At 40.4% G+C, this 19,679-nt stretch overlaps 1 protein-coding gene across 3 annotated transcripts in view; it reads left to right on the top strand.

Annotated features, from left to right (window-relative positions):
* Positions 1–13,424: 13,424 nt before the first annotated feature.
* The window catches only part of PLA2G7 (phospholipase A2 group VII), a 42,347-nt gene continuing 36,092 nt past the window's right edge, over positions 13,425–19,679 (top strand). For 2 of the 3 annotated variants that reach the window (XM_057555788.1, XM_057555787.1), the window contains exon 1: positions 13,425–13,627. The gene's annotated coding sequence lies outside the window, so the exon portion shown is untranslated. The remainder of the gene's footprint in view (positions 13,628–19,679) is intronic. The other variant, XM_057555789.1, reaches the window with a different exon arrangement.

The following is a 19,679-nucleotide window of genomic DNA, read 5'->3' as shown; positions in this document are numbered from 1 at the left end:
GAGACAGGAGGAAAACCAGAAGAACATAGCTTCACAGAAGCTAAAGTAGAGTGTGGTTGGAAGGAGTAATGATAAACCATGTCAAAGAGGGCAGAAGTTTAATGAATGCCTGCACCTGGGCCTGGGAAGGTGAGAGTCAGGTTCCATTTGTGACTTCTGGATCATATGTTCCCTTCCTCCTGTAACCATCTTGTAGGAGCTTCCATGGGGTCTTCTAGGCAGGGAGCAGGACCTCATTTGACATCTGGGATCATCCCTAGGGTCAGGAGAAGAAGGATGTGCTGGGTCTAGGATTCCAGCACTGCTGCTGATCAGCACAAGCTGGAAATGTGTGCCAATGCAGCGTGAGACTTATGAATGCTTGGCAGGTAGGATTTCCAGGTTGGCTGTGTTTTCTCTAAGGTGATATTTTGCCATTGTGTGTCCTTCAGAGACACAGCTGTGGTTCTGATCTCAGTCTCTCCTGGTCCTGTACAACTTGAATGTGGGTCTTTGTAGCTCCATCATATGCTGACTTTTGGATGGGCTTCTATAAGGGATTTGTATTACTGTCTTTGTACCAGGTACCCCTTCTACTGAGTAGCGTTTGTCCATATATTTCATCTTTTCTACCATCTCCTGTGGACCTGCCTCTGGCTCAACTCCCTTGAGGAAGTCTCTTCCATTTTCCCCATCAGATCCACTCTTCACTACTCATTACCCCAGGAGGCTTACCTTACGGACAGTACTCATGGGCTCCTGTGCCCTCTAGCTTCCAGTTGACTCTGGCCAATTTCCAGCAGGAGATTGGAGGGTGGATGGAAAGTGGGGTTGGAATATTTGGTCCCTTGGTTTCCTGCCTGGAGTTTGCTGCAGCAGTCACAGCTTCTGTCAGGTGGTCTTCTCCACAGAGTTACCAGGTCCCAGTAATTTCTTTTTCCTCTTGCTCCTTCAGGCCCATGGGTGGTAAGAGGTGCTTCACTATGCCCTGTGGGGTTCCTTAAATCCTGCTCTCACTTTTGGAAACAGTCACTTTATCAAACACTCACCAAATAATCCAGTTTGAGGATGCCACATACTTCCTGTCAGGATCCAGACCAAAAAAGTAGGAATTATACAAGCAATGGATAAGCCCCAGCATGGAAGCCAGAATGGTTTAGTGTAAAGTGAGTTGAACACAAGAAACCTACATGAAAAGGAGTTTGAGGCCAGATCCTGGAAGGCCACAAATGCCACTTCAGGGTATCTGGACTTTATTTCTCCCAGCGCACAATGGAAAATGTTGACAGTTTCTGAATGGGGAAGGAAGATAATTAAAAGTCCATTATTCTTAGGGAAGTAATTTTGGCACAAGAAGGTATAATGTTTTCTGGGGTGAGGGACACCCATGGAAGAGGGAGAAAGAGTTAGAAGGCAATAAAAATCCATATATTTTGACAGAGAAAATCTGTTTCTAGGGATTTATCACAAAGAAATAATTAAAAACATGCACAAAAATTTAACTGCAAGGATATTCACTGAAGTGCTATTTTAAAAATTACAAAATATAAAAAACCAAGTTTTCTAAGAAATAACCCAGATTTCCACTATAAAGGAGAATAATATACAGACTTTTAAAATGATACTGTAGATGTATATTTATTGGCTTGGTGAAAAGTTAGTATTATACAGCTAAGTTAAAATAGAATATTACTGATTGTGATTTTACCCCTCCTACCATCTCATTGCAGCTTCCCCTTGGTCTTTGGATGTGGGTGTCTTTTTTGTCCCTCCCATCAGGAAACCTGCACAATCCTCTTAGATAGCCTCATCCACCAGAGGGCAGACAGCAGAAGCAAGAAGAACTACAATCCTGCAGCCTGTGGAACAAAAACCACATTCACAGCAAGATAGACAAGATGAAAAGGCAGAGGGCTATGTACCAGATGAAGGAACAAGATAAAACCCCAGAAAAACAACTAAATGAAGTGGAGATAGGCGACCTTCCAGAAAGAGAATTTAGAATAATGATAGTGAAGATAATCCAGGACCTCGGAAAAAGAATGGAGGCAAAGATCGAGAAGATGCAACAAATGTTTAACAAAGACATAGAAAAATTAAAGAACAAGCAAACAGAGATGAACAATAAAATAACTGAAATGAAAACTACACTAGAAGGAATCAATAGCAGAATAACTGAGGCAGAAGAACGGATAAGTGACCTGGAAGACAGAATGGTGGAATTCACTGCTGTGGAAGAGAATTAAGAAAAAAGAATAAAAAGAAATGAAGCCAGCCTAAGAGATATCTGGGACAACATTAAACGCAACAACATTCGCATTATAGGGGTCCCAGAAGGAGAAGAGAGAGAGAAAGGACCCAAGAAAATATTTGAAGAGATTATAGTCAAAAACGTCCCTAACATGGGAAAGAAAATAGCCACCCAAGTCCAGGAAGCACAGAGAGTCCCATACAGGATAAACCCATGCAGAAACACACCGAGACACATAGTAATCAAATCGGCAAAAATTAAAGACAAAGAAAAATTATTGGAAGTAGCAAGGGAAAAATGACAAATAACATACAAGGGAACTCCCATAAGGTTAACAGCTGATTTCTCAGCAGAAACTCTACAAGCCAGAAGGGAGTGGCACGATATACTTAAAGTGATGAAAGGGAAGAACCTACAACCAAGATTACTCTACCCAGCAAGGATCTCATTCAGATTCTATGGAGAAATCAAAAGCTTTACAGACAAGCAAAAACTAAGAGAATTCAGCACCACCAAACCAGCTCTACAACAAATGCTAAAGGAACTTCTCTAAGTGGGAAACACAAGAGAAGAAAAGGACCTACAAAAACAAACCCAAAACAATTAAGAAAATGGTCATAGGAACATGCATATCAAAAATTACCTTAAACGTGAATGGATTAAATGCTCCAACCAAAAGACACAAGCTTCCTGAATGGATACAAAAACAAGACCCAAATATATGCTGTCTACAAGAGACCCACTTCAGACCTAGGGACACATACAGACTGAAAGTGAGGGGATGGAAAAAGAGATTCCATGCAAATGGAAATCAAAAGAAAGCTGGAGAGGGCTTCCCTGGTGGCGCAGTGGTTGAGAATCTGCCTGCCAATGCAGGGGACACGGGTTCGAGCCCTGGTCTGGGAAGATCCCACATGCCACGGAGCAACTGGGCCCGTGAGCCACAATTACTGAGCCTGCGCGTCTGGAGCCTGTGCTCCGCAACAAGAGAGGCCGCAATGGTGAGAGGCCTGCGCACCGCGATGAAGAGTGAGTGGTCCCCACTTGCCGCAACTAGAGAAAGCCCTCGCACAGAAACGAAGACTCAACACAGTCATAAATAAATTAATAAAAAAAAAAAAAGAAAGCTGGAGTAGCAATACTCCTATCAGATAAAATAGACTTTAAAATAAAGAATGTTGCAAGAGACAAGGAAGGACACTACATAATGATCAAGGGATCAATCCAAGAAGAGGATATAACAATTATAAATATATATGCACTCAACATAGGAGCACCTCAATACATAAGGCAAATGCTAACAGCTATAAAAGAGGAAATCGACAGTAACACAATAATAGTGGGGGACTTTAACACCTCACCTACACCAATGGACAGATCATCCAAGCAGAAAATTAATAAGGAAAAACAAGCTTTAAATGACACAATAGACCAGATAGATTTAATTCATACTTATAGGACATTCCATCCAAAAACAGAAGACTACACTTTCTTCTCAAGTGTGCATGGAACATTCTCCAGGATAGATCACATCTTGGGTCACAAATCAAGCCTCAGTAGATTTAAGAAAATTGAAACCATATCAGGCATGTTTTCTGACCACAATGCTATGAGATTAGAAATGAATTAAAGGAAAGAAACGTAAAAAACACAAACATATGGCAGCTAAACAATACGTTCCTAAATAACCAAGAGATCACTGAAGAAATCAAAGAGGAAATCAAAAAATACCTAGAGACAAATGACAATGAAAACACGACGATCCAAAAGCTTTGGGATGCAGCAAAAGCAGTTCTAAGAGGGAAGTTTATAGCTATACAGGCCTACCTCAAGAAACAAGAAAAATCTCAAATAAACAATCTAACCTCACACCTAAAGGAACTAGAGAAAGAAGAACAAACAAAACCTAAAGTTAGTAGAAGGAAAGAAATCATAAAGATCAGAGCAGAAATAAGTGAAATAGAAACAAAGAAAACAATAGCAAAGATCAATAAAACTAAAATCTGGTTCTTTGAGAAGATAAACAAAATTGATAAACCATTAGTCAGACTCATCAAGAAAAAGAGGGAGAGGATTCAAATCAATAAAATTAGAAATGAAAAAGGAGAAGTTACAACAGACACCGCAGGAATACAAAGCATCATAAGAGACTACTACAAGCAACTCTATGCCAAGAATATGGACAACCTGGAAGAAATGGACAAGTTCTTACAAAGGTATACCCTTCCAAGACTGAACCAGGAAGAAATAGAAAATATGAACAGATCAATCACAAGTAATGAAATTGAAACTGTGATTAAAAATCTTCCAACAAACAAAAGTCCAGGACCACAGGGCTTCACAGGTGAATTCTATCAGACATTTAGAGAAGAGCTCACACCCATCCTTCTCAAACTCTTCCAAAAATTTGCAGAGGAAGGAACACTCCCAAACTCATTCTATGAGGCCACCATCACCCTGATACCAAAACCAGACAAAGATATTACAAAAAAAGAAAACTACAGACCAATATCACTGATGAATATAGATGTAAAAATCCTCAACAAAATACTAGCAAACAGAATCCAACAACACATTAAAAGGATCATACACCATGATCAAGTGGGATTTAACCCAGGGATGCAAGAATTCCTCAATAAACGCAAATCAATCAATGTGATACACCAAATTAACAAATTGAAGATGAAAAACCATATGATCCTCTCAATAGATGCCGAAAAATCTGACAAAATTCAACACCTATTTATTATAAAAACTCTTCAGAAAGTGGGCATAGAGGGAACTTACCTCAGCATAGTAAAGGCCATATAGGACAAACCCACAGCAAACATCATTCTCAATGGTGAAAAACTGAAAGCATTTCCTCTACGATCAGGAACAATAAAGGATGTCCACTCTCACCACTATTATTCAACATAGTTTTGGAAGTCCTAGCCACGGCAATCAGGGAAGTAAAAGAAATAAAAGGAACACAAATTGGAAAAGAACAAGTAAAACTGTCACAGTTTTCAGATGACATGATACTATACATAGAGAATCCTAAAAATGCCACTGGAAAACTACTAGAGCTAATCAATGAATTTGGTAAAGTTGCAGGATACAAAATTAATGCACAGAAATCTCTTGCATTCCTATACACTAATGATGAAAAATCTGAAAGAGAAATTAAGGAAACACCCTCATTTACCATTGCACCAAAAAGAGTAAAATACCTAGGAATAAACCTACCTAGGGAGACAAAAGACCTGTATGCAGAAAACTATAAGACACTGATGAAAGAAATTAAAGATGATACCAACAGATGGAGAGATATACCATGTTCTTGGACTGGGAGAATCAATCTTGTGAAAATGACTATACTACCCAAAGCAATCTACAGTTTCAATGCAATCCCTATCAAACTACCAATGGCATTTTTTACAGAACTAGAACAAAAAATCTTAAAATTTGTATGGAGACACAAAAGACCCCGAATAGCCAAAGCAGTCTTGAGGGAAAAAAGCGGAGCTGGAGAAATCAGACTCCCTGACTTCAGACTATACTACAAAGCTACAGTAATCAAGACAATATGGTAAGGCACAAAAACAGAAATATAGATCAATGGAACAAGATGGAAAGCCCAGAGATAAACCCACGCACCTATGGTCAACTAAACTATGACAAAGGAGGCAAGGGTATACAATGGAGAAAAGACAGTCTCTTCAATAAGTGGTGCTGGGAAAACTGGACAGCTACATGTAAAAGAATGAAATTAGAACACTCCCTAACACCATACACAAAAATACACTCAAAATGGATTAGAGACCTAAATGTAAGAGCAGACACTATAAAACTCTTAGAGGAAAACATAGGAAGAACACTCTTTGACATAAATCACAGCAAGATCTTTTTTGATCCACCTCCTAGAGTAATGGAAATAAAAACAAAAATAAACAAATGGGACCGAATGAAACTTCAAAGCTTTTGCACAGGAAAGGAAACCATAAACAAGACGAAAAGACAACCCTCAGAATGGGAGAAAATATTTGTAAACGAATCAATGGACAAAGGCATAATCTCCAAAATATATAAACAGTCCATGCAGCTTAATATTAAAAAAACAAACAACTCAATCAAAAAATGGGCAGAAGACCTAAATAGACATTTCTCCAAAGAAGACATACAGATGGCCAAGAGGCACATGAAAAGCTGCTCAACCTCACTAATTATTAGAGAAATGCAAATCAAAACTACAATGAGGTATCACCTCACACCAGTTAGAATGGGCATCATCAGAAAATCTACAAACAACAAATGTTGGAGAAGGTGTGGAGAAAAGGGAACCCTCTATGCACTGGTGGTGGGAATGTAAATTGATACAGCCACTATGGAAAACAGTATGGAGGTTCCTTAAAAAGCTAAAAATAGAATTACCATATGATCCAGCAATCCCACTACTAGGCATATACCCGGAGAAAACCATAATTCTAAAAGACACATGCACCCCAGTGTTCACTGCAGCACTATTTACAATAGCCAGGTTATTGAAGCAACCTTAATGCCCATCAACAGACGACTGGATAAAGAAGATGTGGTACATATATACAATGGAATATTACTCAGCCATAAAAAGGAACGGTATTGGGTCATTTGTTGAGACGTGGAAGGATCTAGAGACTGTCATACAGAGTGAAGTAAGTCAGAAAGAGAAAAACAAATATTGTATATTAATGCATGTATGTGGAACCTAGAAAAATGGTACAGATGAACCAGTTTGCAGGGCAGAAATTGAGACACAGATGTAGAGAACATATGTATGGACACCAAGGGGGGAAAGCAGCGGGGGGTGGGGGTGGGGGTGTGATGAATTGGGAGATTGGGATTGACATGTATACACTGATGTGCATAAAACTGATGACTAATAAGAACCTGCTGAATAAAAAATAAATAAATAAAGTTCAAAAATGAGCAATAATTTAGTTTATATGTATGTACTTGTTTATATGGGGAAAAGCTTAAAAGAACATACTTTGAATTTAGATTAGTTGAATGAGCACTTATAACTCACACAAACAAAAGAAACATTTTGTAATTGTCAAGGGTAGAGCTTTTAAGGACCTTGATTAGCTGTGGTAACAGTAGGAATGGGAAGGAGAAAATGGATGCCACTGTGAGTGTAGAATCAAATAACATGGCAACAGAATAAAGGAGCCAGGCAGCTGTGAATCACAGTGCCACCAGGTGCCTTGGACTTAGCACAAAGCCTCCTACATCTTGATTGGGGTTAGTAGCGGTGTTATCAATGACTCAGGCAAGGAAAAATGTCCTGGAGACCGGTTTGGCAAGCCAGATCTTAGAGTCCAATTACTGAATGAATACAAAAGCCGGTTGTGACATCCACAGTTCCAAGAGTCCATAAGTAAACCAAGTCTACAGAAGGCATTAAGACCTGCCAAGGAGGAATGAAGCCTAAGCCTGGCATTGGATGATGACTTTTGGAATTGGCTAAAATACTGAATAAAAGATTCTTCATCCGTTCTCCACTTTTGAAACTTAGAGGCATGGCCATCTGGGACCTGCCGTCCTCTGGAAGTGCTTCACCTCTGAGGTCTTGTGTTTCAGATTCCATTCTCGATCATGACCTTCTACCACCCCACTTCTATCACGCTGCTTCAGGGTAGTCTCTTCTATCCCACTCAAATCACCAATATTTTTCAGTTCTTCCTGGTTATTCATGTTACGTATATGTATAGTCATATAGATATGAAGTCTCTTTCCCATAGCTGTGTGAGTATATATATGTGTGTAGTATAGTAATATGGACATGAAATCTCTTTCCCATAGGTGTATGAGTATATATACATATGTGTGTATTGATGTATAGATATATAGGTACATATCTATATATCAGGGGCTCGTTCTGCTTGCCAAATACTGTTCTAAGCAATTTACATGCATTATCTCTTTTAATACTCACTGAGCCCTTGTGATATAGATGATATTATTATTTCTGTTTCACAGATTAGGAAACTGAGGGGTTTAAAGTCTGTAAATTGCCCAGGGCCTTAGAGCCAGTAAAGGTAGAACTGGATTCGAGCCCAGGTCTGTCTGACTCAGCCCTCTTAATTACCGCATTTACCTCTGGAAAAGTATCTGGAAGACGTGCACTAAGTTGTTAAATAACTACCTAATGAGGTTGGGGTTATGGCGGAACCCTCATATTCTATATTTTTCTCCTTTGTTTTGTTTGGATTTCCATCTAAAAATTCTATCTTTTTCCGTTAATGACAATTCCCTCATTTTTCACTGCCTCTGGCCAGTCTGCTCTCCTAGTTTCCAACCCCAGATAGCCCCCCTCTGTGGTCTAGTTCCTGGACTGGCAAACATGGCCAGGGAAAGCACATCACCAGACAGACTGAATCCATGACTAAGGAGTGGATTCCAGTCACCATGGGACTCAGAAAGCTTCACACATCCTCAGGCAGTTCTCATTGCCATTCCCCAGATTTTCACTCTCCTCGTGCTTTCTTTCACTCAAACTATAGCCATATGTCTTTTCTTTTCCATAAAATGTCTTAAAAGTAGTCGACACATATTGTCTTTGTACCCTTTATTCCTTACTGACTCCCTGCCTTCACCCCTCTATTATACTCAAACTGGTCTTAGGTGTCACCAATGCCTTCCTGATTGGGAAATCCCACAGCCCTTGCTTTAGTCAATTCTATTTAATCAACAGTGTCGATCATATTTTTAAAACTCCTTTCTCTCTTGACTTCTGTAAAGCTTCTCTCTCCCATTTTCTATCCTCACTTTGACCAACCTCACAATTTCATTCACGACCTCCTCTTCCTCTTACCTTCCATGAATGTGACTGTTCCTTACAATTTTTTCTACCTCTACCCTGTCTAAAAACTCTCCATACCAATTCCATGCACTCTCAGTATTTTTATCTCTAAATAAATGACTTCTGCCCAGGTCTCTGTATTGAGCTTCAGACCTGTACAACTAACCACTCAGTGTGCTGGCTCACTAGAGGGGAGAAAAATCACATTTTGTAGTATTTGGTGAATTCAAGCCACCTACATGAAGTCACTGCAGAGAGAGTTGGAAAATGTGCACAGTGGCTCTCTCGAGCAGGGATAAGTTGACTTCACACACCACTTGGTACCCAAGGGCAAAGGGTCTCAAACTATTTTTTTGACATACTGCAGAAAATAGGTTTTATGTCAGTTACATATATATGCTACGGAAATCAAATTCTATGCAACAACACTAAACTTTACCATGTGTGATGCACTTTAAAAGTTGTCATGTTCCATTTCATTAAAAAATATTTGTACCCACTCACCAAGTAGATTTCATAAGCCATCAGTGGTTCAAGACCCACAATTTATAAACATCATCCTCAGGTCTTTCAAACTCAATATACACAGAATTGTGTTTATGATCCCACTTCTACAACCTGTTCCTTTTCCCTAAGTTCCTGTGTCAATCAATGGCTCCATCATCTACCTGGTTTCCCCAGCTAGAAATCTCACGGCCATTTTGGACTCATCCCTCTGCTTTATCCCTCACGGCCATTTCTGCCTTGTTCATATCTCTCAAGTAGATCTTCCAATCTCAGTCCCCACTGTCACTAACCTGTTTTATATCACCTTTCACCTAATAGTCTCCTAATTCATCCCCTGCTTTTGGTTTCTCCAATCTCAACTTATCTGTTTTCAGTTCAAAGCCATCTTCTAAAAATAAGTAATGCTACTGCTCTGCTTAAAAACTTTGATGGTTCCCCATTGCCCCAAAATATTTCTTATTCATTCAGAAAACATCTATTGGGCAACTACTGTGGGCCAGGCTCTGTATTGGACACAGGGGAACAAAAATGCCATGGTTCCTATCTGTATACCTGATGCCCTTGTCACAGTGGAGGACTGGACATCACCAAGGTGTATCCTTCACGTCTAGGCTCCGGTGCCTTGGCTCATGCAGTTCCACATTCTGTGGGATGCCTCCCTCTTCCTTCTAGATGAACTCCTACTCATTCTGGAAAGCCTCTGTCTTGGCGAAGGCTTCCTTTTCACAAGTTCCTATTCAAAAATTTTAAATATTTAATCAATGTATCATGCCCATATCCCAAATAGTTAAATGGTACTGAAGTGCTAAAAGGGAGAAGCCAGAGTCTCCCATCTCAACTCACCCCAACCCCAGCCCAATTCCCCAAAGGTAGTCACTCTTAATGATTTTCCTTTTTAGATATCTGGTGATCTCCATGTTTCCAAAATAATATGCTATATTATTATTTCTTGGTGTATCATCCTAGTCACTGTCTATCTAATTTCTACTAGGAGAGTGAGCATTTTAGCTCACATCCATCCTGGTCCTATCTTTTCTCTTCTCTAACCCTCCTAATAGAGTTACATCTCTCTACTCAGGCCCTCCACTACATCTCTCCTCTGCAAATTCACTGTGCATCCAGACCTTTTTACTTTTTGTTCTACTAACTATGGACATTATCTCTTTTGACTCTCGACTTTTTCCAAAATGAGACCCTTAGTAACTCAACCTTTTTTCCACCCTAGTAGGCCTCACTTCTACCTCCTTCTACCTACTTACCTATAGGTACTTCTACATTTTAAAAATCAATCATATTTACATTCTCCTGTATAATCATAGTTCATTCTTCTTTGGCTTGTTTAAAAGGTGTTTCTAAGAGTTGAAAACCAATAAGCATGCTTGCACTATTAGACTAGGTGAATGTTGTTTTCGATGGTCTAGTGGAATACTTGGATCATACTTTCTTCTCTGGGCCTTTCAGAGAAGTATATTTTTAGATTTCAGGTTTAATGGCGTCTCCACCCAATAGCTCAAAATCAATCCATTTTAAATTATATCACACTTACATCATGCCTTTCCTGGACATTTTCCCTCTTGGAGTTTCTAGTTTTAACTTTAATTGTTTTTAATTTTAAATGTAAGTAATTTAATCTTTTAATTTTTTCTTTTGCATTCTGTTACCTTCTAAGGGCCTCGAGGGTTTCCAAGTTCCCAATCATACTTTTAGTTTTATAGAATCCCATTGTTTCTTCCAGCTTCATTACTTTAATCAGGTTGGGTTAGTTTCCAGGCCGCCGGGGGTTTCCCTCCTCGTTTGTCTTGGAGCCTCTTTTCCTTGGATCCTGTGCAGTGAGAATGACTTTCACTTCCACCCCTTCCAAGGAGAATTAATAACTCACTTCTCAGAAACCCCACAGTCCTATATTTACCTACAAGGGCTCACTTGCTATGGTGTGATTTCCTTAGCCTCCAGGGATAGTCATCCTTGAAATGGTACCTAACATACAGTTTGCCCTTAATAAACACTATTTGAAAACACTATTGAGCACATTATTACTATTTATTCCAAAATCTTGATTGAGGACAGAGTCATCAGTTTTTTCCTGTTAAAGAGTAAAGAAGCACTTCTATATTGATGGGAAATGGGAGTAAGAATTAAGAGATAAGAAACAGGTCAACAAAGAATCAATTTATAAACACAAGTACCTTATTTTTTTCACCACATCAAAACAAAAACAAAGCCCATATCAGATCCACCTTATAATCTGTATGTCTACGTTGACTTGCCATCCTTCGGAATATGAGGTCCATTCTTTATTCATTTCACTGGACTAGGGTTGCCAGAAAAATTACAGGAAGCCCAGTTAAATTTGAATTTCAAATAAACAACACATAATTATGAGTATAAGTAGGTTCCAAATATTGTATGGAACCTACTTATACTAAAACCTTTTTGTCATTTGTCTGAAATTCAAATTTAACTGGGTGTCCTGTATTTCATTTGCTAAATCTGGCAACCCTACACTGGGGACCTTCTCAGGACATTAACCTGCTAAATGCCAACCAGTCTGACATCCTCAGAGAGAGTAATCTGATTACAATGGGAGGAAGCACAGAGTTGGCATGGAAAGAAAGAGAGAAAATATTTCATACTTGCCTTCAAGACCTGCTTTCAAAGCCCACCACCTGTTTAGGTGTGATGATGAATTTTCTGATTGTGTCTTCTGAATCTTCATCCTGTCTTAAGGTTAAAGGGAGGAAGTCCTTAGAGACCTCTTACGTAAGGTATCATGTACCCTTTTAGATCAATATTCTGGGGCAATTTGTTTCATAGGCGGTTATCCCAGGAAGTACAGGAAATTGTCATTAGGCTGAGATAGTCTAAATTTTCACCTATTGTCAGGTTTAAATAAGTCACTGCTTCTTTAAAGATAATACTATTAGATAGCACTGTGTATGCTCTGTCCTAAGCACTTCACATACATTTGCATTTCATTCTCACAAGGTGCCTCTGACTAATGTACTTTGATTATTTCCATTTTACCTTTGAGGAAGCTGAGAAGCAGAGAGGATAAAGAACTTGCCCAAAGTGACATCACTAATAAGTGTGAGAAAGGAGCTCTAATCCATGCCTTCTTAATCTGGAGTCCTCCAAATAAAAATAAAATAAATTTCATCTACAATCCTGTCAACCTTGCCAAAAAGCCCAAAATCACTAGCTAAAAACATAAAACATTAACTCCACCCATGAATGTCAAACTACTTTCTCTGAGTCTCTAACTGAAGCTTTAAATGAATATTTTAAAATTAGAAAGTTGGATTGAGGAGAAAGCATTGGAAAATGAAGGAAGGAATTTCAGCTAAACCTCAAAGAACTGGGTTTAAGCTGAGCTATGAGATGGCCCCTTTTTACACCATTTCCCCCACCCAAGTCATAAAAGCTCTTCCTGATTGCCCTTCACTGTATTTCCACGGAGAAATGAAACTAACTCAGTGGCAGGCCTTCCAAGCCGGAGCATCGTCCGCATAATTTCTAGTTCCAATGTACCATAAACCGGAAAGCGGACTGCGCAGTGCATTGCGGATTGCAGATGGAAACAAAGTAACCGGGAATTTAGTGAAACTAGCAAGGTCGGCGCAATGGGGGGTGAATGGAACTGGGAAAGATCTGATCGGAATCGAGCCTGAGAACAGGAACTGGGGGCGCAGCACCCGCTCTCTGCACGCGTGGGTCGGTCCCGCGGGGGGAAGGGGGTTAAGTTAACCCGCGGGTCCAGACTGCAGACCCCCGGCCCTGGGAGGGTGCTGTGTGCGCCGAGCTCGCCAGCGTCCCAGCGCCTCTGCTGGTGGGAGGACGGCGGCCCCAGCTCCTCCCCGTCCCTCCTCCTGCGGCGCCGGGGGAGGTCAGAGTCGGGGCGACCAGACCGCGCGGGGCAGAAGGAGCGCGAAGCCAGCGCGAAGCCCCTCGCCCGCCGCCCCGCGGCCACGGTGACCCGGTGACAGCGGGCTACGGAGCCCGCGGTACCGGCAGCGAGCAAGCAGCAGACGGGGTCGGCGCGCCCGGTTCCGGTTCCCGGCGGCGCCCGGGTGAGGAGGGACCCCGGGGCGGGTGGGAGCCGGGGGCTGCCGCCGGCTGGGGGGCTGGGAGATTGCGGGCTGAGAGGATGGGGATGGGAGGCTGGGGGAGGCTGGGGGCTGGAGGGCTGGAGGGCTGGGACCCCGCCCGCACCCACCTCCAAGCCGGAGCTGGGCTCACCTTCCCTGCCGCCCTCCGAACAGCTCTGGGATCTTTGCGGGGAGGGTGATGGAATTCGAACCCAGTTCTCCCAAACCTTTTCCCCGGGGAGCAACCCCTAAGAATTGGGTGCTGAGAGGGAATCCTGACAGGGGAACCCGGAGCACAGGGAGTTTTCTTATCTGTGGGTCTGCACACACACACACACACACACACACACACACACACACACACATACACACACCACACACACCACACACACGAGGGTTGCTCCTTCCGGAGCCCAGTTCCGAGAAGCTGCTGTATGATCTGAATGACAAAGCCGTCCCTCTCTACTCCGCTCACTTACTCTGCATGTCCCAGAGCTCCAGGCTGCAGCCCAGATAAGATCTCGGCTCCGCTACCCTGAGTCTGGGGGAGGCTTGGTTTTTTTTGTTTTTGTTTTTAAATTAATTAATTAATTTATTTATTTTTGGCTGTGTTAGGTCTTCGTTTCTGTGCGAGGGCTTTCTCTAGTTGCGGCAAGCGGGGGCCACTCTTCATCGCGGTGCGCGGGCCTCTCACTATCGCGGCCTCTCTTGTTGCGAAGCACAGGCTCCAGACGCACAGGCTCAGTAATCGTGGCTCACGGGCCGAGTTGCTCCGCGGCATGTGGGATCTTCCCAGACCAGGGCTGGAACCCGTGTCCCCTGCATTGGCAGGCAGATTCTCAACCACTGCGACACCAGGGAAGCCCCCAAGGCTTGTTTTTAAAAAGCCAAACAGAACCGGAAAGCAGAGAACATTCTCTTCCCCATCATCACCTGGAGCCTCTCATAGACCTTTCTAGCTCTAAAAACGAAAAGGTCAGGCTTTCATTCAGACCTCTGGTTTCTGGGGTGTCTGTGGAAATGAGAGGAAGGAGGAGGGAGAGGTGTGTGGGCTCATAAAAGGGAGCTGGGAGCCCTTGAAGGACTTAGTTGTTCAGGTTCGAGAGGGATTTGTGTTAACAAATCAGTCTTGCACAAATTACCTTTGACCCCAATAAGAATGCTGAGCCAGGAGGTTGGTCTATGAGTAGGAGCCGGGAAATGCATCCCTTCAAAGTGTTGACAGTTACAAAGCCCTGGGACCTAATCTTGGGCTAACACTGAACTCAGGGATCCTAGCATAAAGTATTGGCCTGGTCCATAGGAAGGGGAAGGGGATGGCCTTCTCTCTTTTTTTTAATTTAATTTAATTTATCTATTTTTTATACAGCAGGTTCTTATTAGTTATCTATGTTATACATATTAATGTATATATGTCAATCCCAATCTCCCAATTCATCCCACCACCACCACCCCACTTTCCCCCCTTGGTGTCCATACATTTATTCTCTACATCTCTGTCTCTATTGCTGCCTTGCAAACCAGTTCATCTGTACCATTTTTCTAGATTCCACATATATGCATTAATATATGATATTTGTTTTTCTCTTTCTGACTTACTTCACTCTGTATGACAGTCTCTAGGTCTATCCGTGTCTCTACAAATGACCCAATTTCATTCCTTTTTATGGCTGGTAATGTACCATTGTATATACATGTACCACATCTTCTTTGTCCATTCATCTGTCAATGGGCATTTAGGTTGCTTCCATGACCTGGCTATTGTAAATAGTGCTGCAATGAACATTGGGGTTCATGTGTCTTTTTGAATTATGGTTTTCTCTGTGTATATGCCTGATAGTGGGGTTGCTGGGTCATATGGTAATTCTATTTTTAGTTTTTTAAGGAACCTCCATGCTGTTCTCCATAGTGACTGTATCAATTTACATTCCCACCAACAGTGCAAGAGGGTTCCCTTTTCTCTACACCCTCTCCAGCATCTGTTGTTTGTAGATTTTCTGATGATGCCCATTCTAACTGCTGTGAGGTGATACCTCATTGTAGTTTTGATTTGCATTTCTCTAATAATTAGTGATGTTGAGCAGCTTTTCATGTGCCTCTTGGCCATCTGTATGTCTTCTTTGGAGAAATGTCTATTTAGGTCTTCTGCCCATTTTTTGATTGAGTTGTTTGTTTTTTAATATTGAGCTGCATGAGCTGTTTATATATTTTGGAGATTAATCCTTTGTCCGTTGATTCGTTTGCAGATATTTTCTCCCATTCTGAGGGTTGTCTTTTTCTCTTGTTTATAGTTTCCTTTGCTGTGCAAAAGCTTTTAAGTTTCATTAGGTCCCATTTGTTTACTTTTGTTTTTATTTCCATTACTGTAGGAGGTGGGTCACAAGAGATTTTGCTGTGATTTATGTCAAAGAGTGTTCTTCCTATGTTTTCCTCTAAGAGTTTTATCATGTCCGCTCTTACATTTAGATCTTTAATTCATTCTGCGTTTATTTTTCTATATGGTGTTAGGGAGTGTTCTAATTTCATTCTTTTGCATGTAGCTGTCCAGTTTTCCCAGCACCACTTATTGAAGAGACTGTCTTTTCTCCATTGTATATCGTTGCCTCCTTTATCATAGATTAGTTGACCATAGGTGCGTGGGTTTATCTCTGGGCTTTCCATCTTGTTCCACTGATCTATATTTCTGTTTTTGTGCCATACCATATTGCCTTGATTACTGTATCTTTGTAGTATAGTCTGAAGTCAGGGAGTCTGATTCCTCCACCTCTGCTTTTTTCCCTCAAGATTGCTTTGGATATTCGGGGTCTTTTGTGTCTCCATACAAATTTTAATATTTCTTGTTCTAGTTCTGTAAAAAATGCCATTGGTAATTTGATAGAGATTGCATTGAATCTGTAGATTGCTTTGGGTAGTATAGTCATTTTCAGAAGACTGATTCTTCCAATCCAAGAACATCATATATCTCCATCTGTTTGTGTCATCTTTGATTTCTTTCATCAGTGTCTTATAGTTTTCTGAGTACAGGTCTTTTACCTCCTTAGGTAGGTTTATTCCTAGGTATTTTATTCTTTTTGTTGCAATGGTGAACGGGATTGTTTCCTTAATTTCTCTTTCTGATCTTTCATTGTTACTGTATAGGAATGCAAGAGATTTCTGCACATTAATTTTGTATCCTGCAACTTTACCAAATTCATTGATTAGCTCTAGTAGTTTTCTGGTGTCATCTTTAGGATTCTCTATGTTTAGTATCATGTCATCTGCAAACAGTGACAGTTTTACTTGTTCTTTTCCAATTTGTATTCCTTTTATTTCTTTTTCCTCTCTGATTGCCGTGGCTAGGACTTTCAAAACTATGTTGAATAATAGTGGCAAGAGTGGACATCCTTGTCTTATTCCTGATCTTAGAGGAAATGCTTTCAGTTTTTCACCATTGAGAATGATGTTTGCTGTGGGTTTCTCCTATCTGGTCTTTATTATGTTGAGGTAGGTTCCCTTTGTGCCCACTTTCTGGAGAGTTTTTATCATAAATAGGTGTTGAATTTTGTCAAAAGCTTTTTCTGCATCTATTGAGATGATCATATGTTTTTCATTCTTCAGTTTCTTAATATGGTGTATCACATTGATTGATTTGCATATATTGAAGAATCCTTGCATCCCTGGGATAAATCCCACTTGATCATGGTGTATGATCCTTTTAATGTGTTGTTGGATTCTGTTTGCTAGTATTTTGTTGAGGATTTTTGCATCTATATTCATCAGTGATATTGGTCTGTAATTTTCTTTTTTTGTAGTATCTTTGTCTGGTTTTGGTATCAGGGTGATGGTGGCCTCATAGAATTAGTTTTGGAGTGTTCCTTCGTCCGCAATTTTTTGGAAGAGTTTGAGAAGGATGGGTGTTAGCTCTTCTCTAAATGTTTGATAGAATTCACCTGTGAAGCCCTGTGGTCCTGTACTTTTGTTTGTTGGAAGGTTTTTAATCACAGTTTCAATTTCATCACTTGTGATTGGTCTGTTCATATTTTCTATTTCTTCCTGGTTCAGTCTTGGAAGGTTATACCTTTGTAAGAATTTGTCCATTTCTTCCACGTTGTCCATTTTATTGGCATAGAGTTGCTTGTAGTAGTCTCTTATGATGCTTTGTATTTCTTCAGTGTCCTTTTTCATTTCTAATTTTATTGATTTGAGTCCTCTCCCTCTTTTTCTTGATGAGTCTGACTAAAGGTTTATAAATTTTGTTTATCTTCTCAAAGAACCTTTAGGTGGTAAGGTAGCTTGTTCATCTGAGATTTTTCTTGTTTCTTGTGGTAGGCTTGCATTGCTATAAACTTCCCTCTTAGAACTGGTTTTGCTACATCCCATAGGTTTTGGATCATCGTGTTTTCATTGTCATTTGTCTCTAGGTATTTGATTTCCTCTTTGATTTCTTCAGTGATCTCTTGGTTATTTAAGAACGTATTGTTTAGCCTCCATGTGTTTGTTTTTTACGGTTTTTTTCCCTGTAATTTATTTCTAATCTCATAACGTTGTGGTCGGAAAAGATGCTGGATATGATTTCAATTTTCTCAAATTTACCGAGGCTTGAGTTGTGACCCAAGATGTGATCTATCCTGGAGAATGTTCCATGTGCACTTGAGAAGAAAGTGCAATCTGCTGTTTTCAGATGGAATGCCCTATAAATATCAACTAAATCAATCTGGTCTATTGTGTCATTTAAAGCTTGTGTTTCCTTATTAATTTTCTGTCTGGATGATCTGTCCAGTGGTGTAAGTGAAGTGTTAAGGTCCCCCACTATTGTTCTGTTACTGTCGATTTCCTCTTTTATAGCTGTTAGCATTTGCCTTATGTATTGAGGTGCTTCTATGTTGGGTGCATATGTATTTATAATTGTTACATCTTCTTCTTGAATTGATCCCTTGGTCATTAATCATTATGTAGTGTCCTTCCTTGTCTCTTATAACATTCTTTATTTTAAAGTCTATTTTATCTGATATGACTATTGCTACTCCAGCTTTCTTTTGATTTCCATTTGCATGGAATCTCTTTTTCCATCCCCTCACTTTCAGTCTGTATGTGTCCCTAGGTCTGAAGTGGGTCTCTTGTAGACAGCATATTTTTGGGTCTTGTTTTTGTATCCATTCAGCCAGTCTGTGTCTTTTGGTTGGAGCATTTAATCCATTCACATTTAAGGTAATTATCAATATGTATGTTCCTATTACCATTTTCTTAATTGTTTTGGGTTTGGTTTTGTAGGTCCTTTTCTTCTCTTGTGTTTCCCACTTAGAGAAGTTAGCATTTGTTGTAGAGCTGGTTTGGTGGTGCTGAATTCTTGTAGCTTTCGCTTGTCTGTAAAGCTTTTGATTTCTCTGTCAAATATGAATGAGATCCTTGCCCAGTAGAGTAATCTTGGTTGTAGGTTCTTCCCTTTCATCACTTTGAATATATCGTGCCACCCTGTTCTGGCTTGTAGAGTTTCTGCTGAGAAATCAGCTGTTAACCTTATGGGAGTTCCCTTGTATGCTATTTGTCATTTTTCCCTGTTGCTTTTAATATTTTTCTTTGTCTTTAGTTTTTGTCAATTTAATTACCATGTGTCTTGGCGTGTTTCTCCTTGGGTTTATCTTGCCTGGGACTCTCTGTGCTTTCTGGACTTGGGTGGCTATTTTCTTTCCCAGGTTAGGGACGTTTTCGACTATAATCTCTTCAAATATTTTCTTGGGTCCTTTCTCTTTCTCTTCTCCTTCTGGGACCCCTATCATGCAAATGTTGGTGCATTTAATGTTGTCCCAGAGGTCTCTTAGGCTGGCTTCATTTCTTTTCATTCTTTTTTCTTTATTCTGTTCCACAGCAGTGAATTCCACCATTCTGTCTTCCAGGTCACTTACCCATTCTTCTGCCTCAGTTATTCTGCGATTGATTCCTTGTAGTGTATTTTTCATTTCAGTTACTGTATTGTTTGTTCTGTAATTCTTCTAGGTGTTTGTTCTTTAATTCTTCTAGGTCTTTGTTAAACATTTCTTGCATCTTCTCGAACTTT

Source organism: Balaenoptera acutorostrata, chromosome 10, assembly GCF_949987535.1.
Source record: "Balaenoptera acutorostrata chromosome 10, mBalAcu1.1, whole genome shotgun sequence".
Taxonomy (NCBI): Eukaryota; Metazoa; Chordata; class Mammalia; order Artiodactyla; family Balaenopteridae; genus Balaenoptera; species Balaenoptera acutorostrata.
Note: the sequence above shows the minus strand (reverse complement) of the source record. Positions and strands in the feature narration are given on the sequence as shown.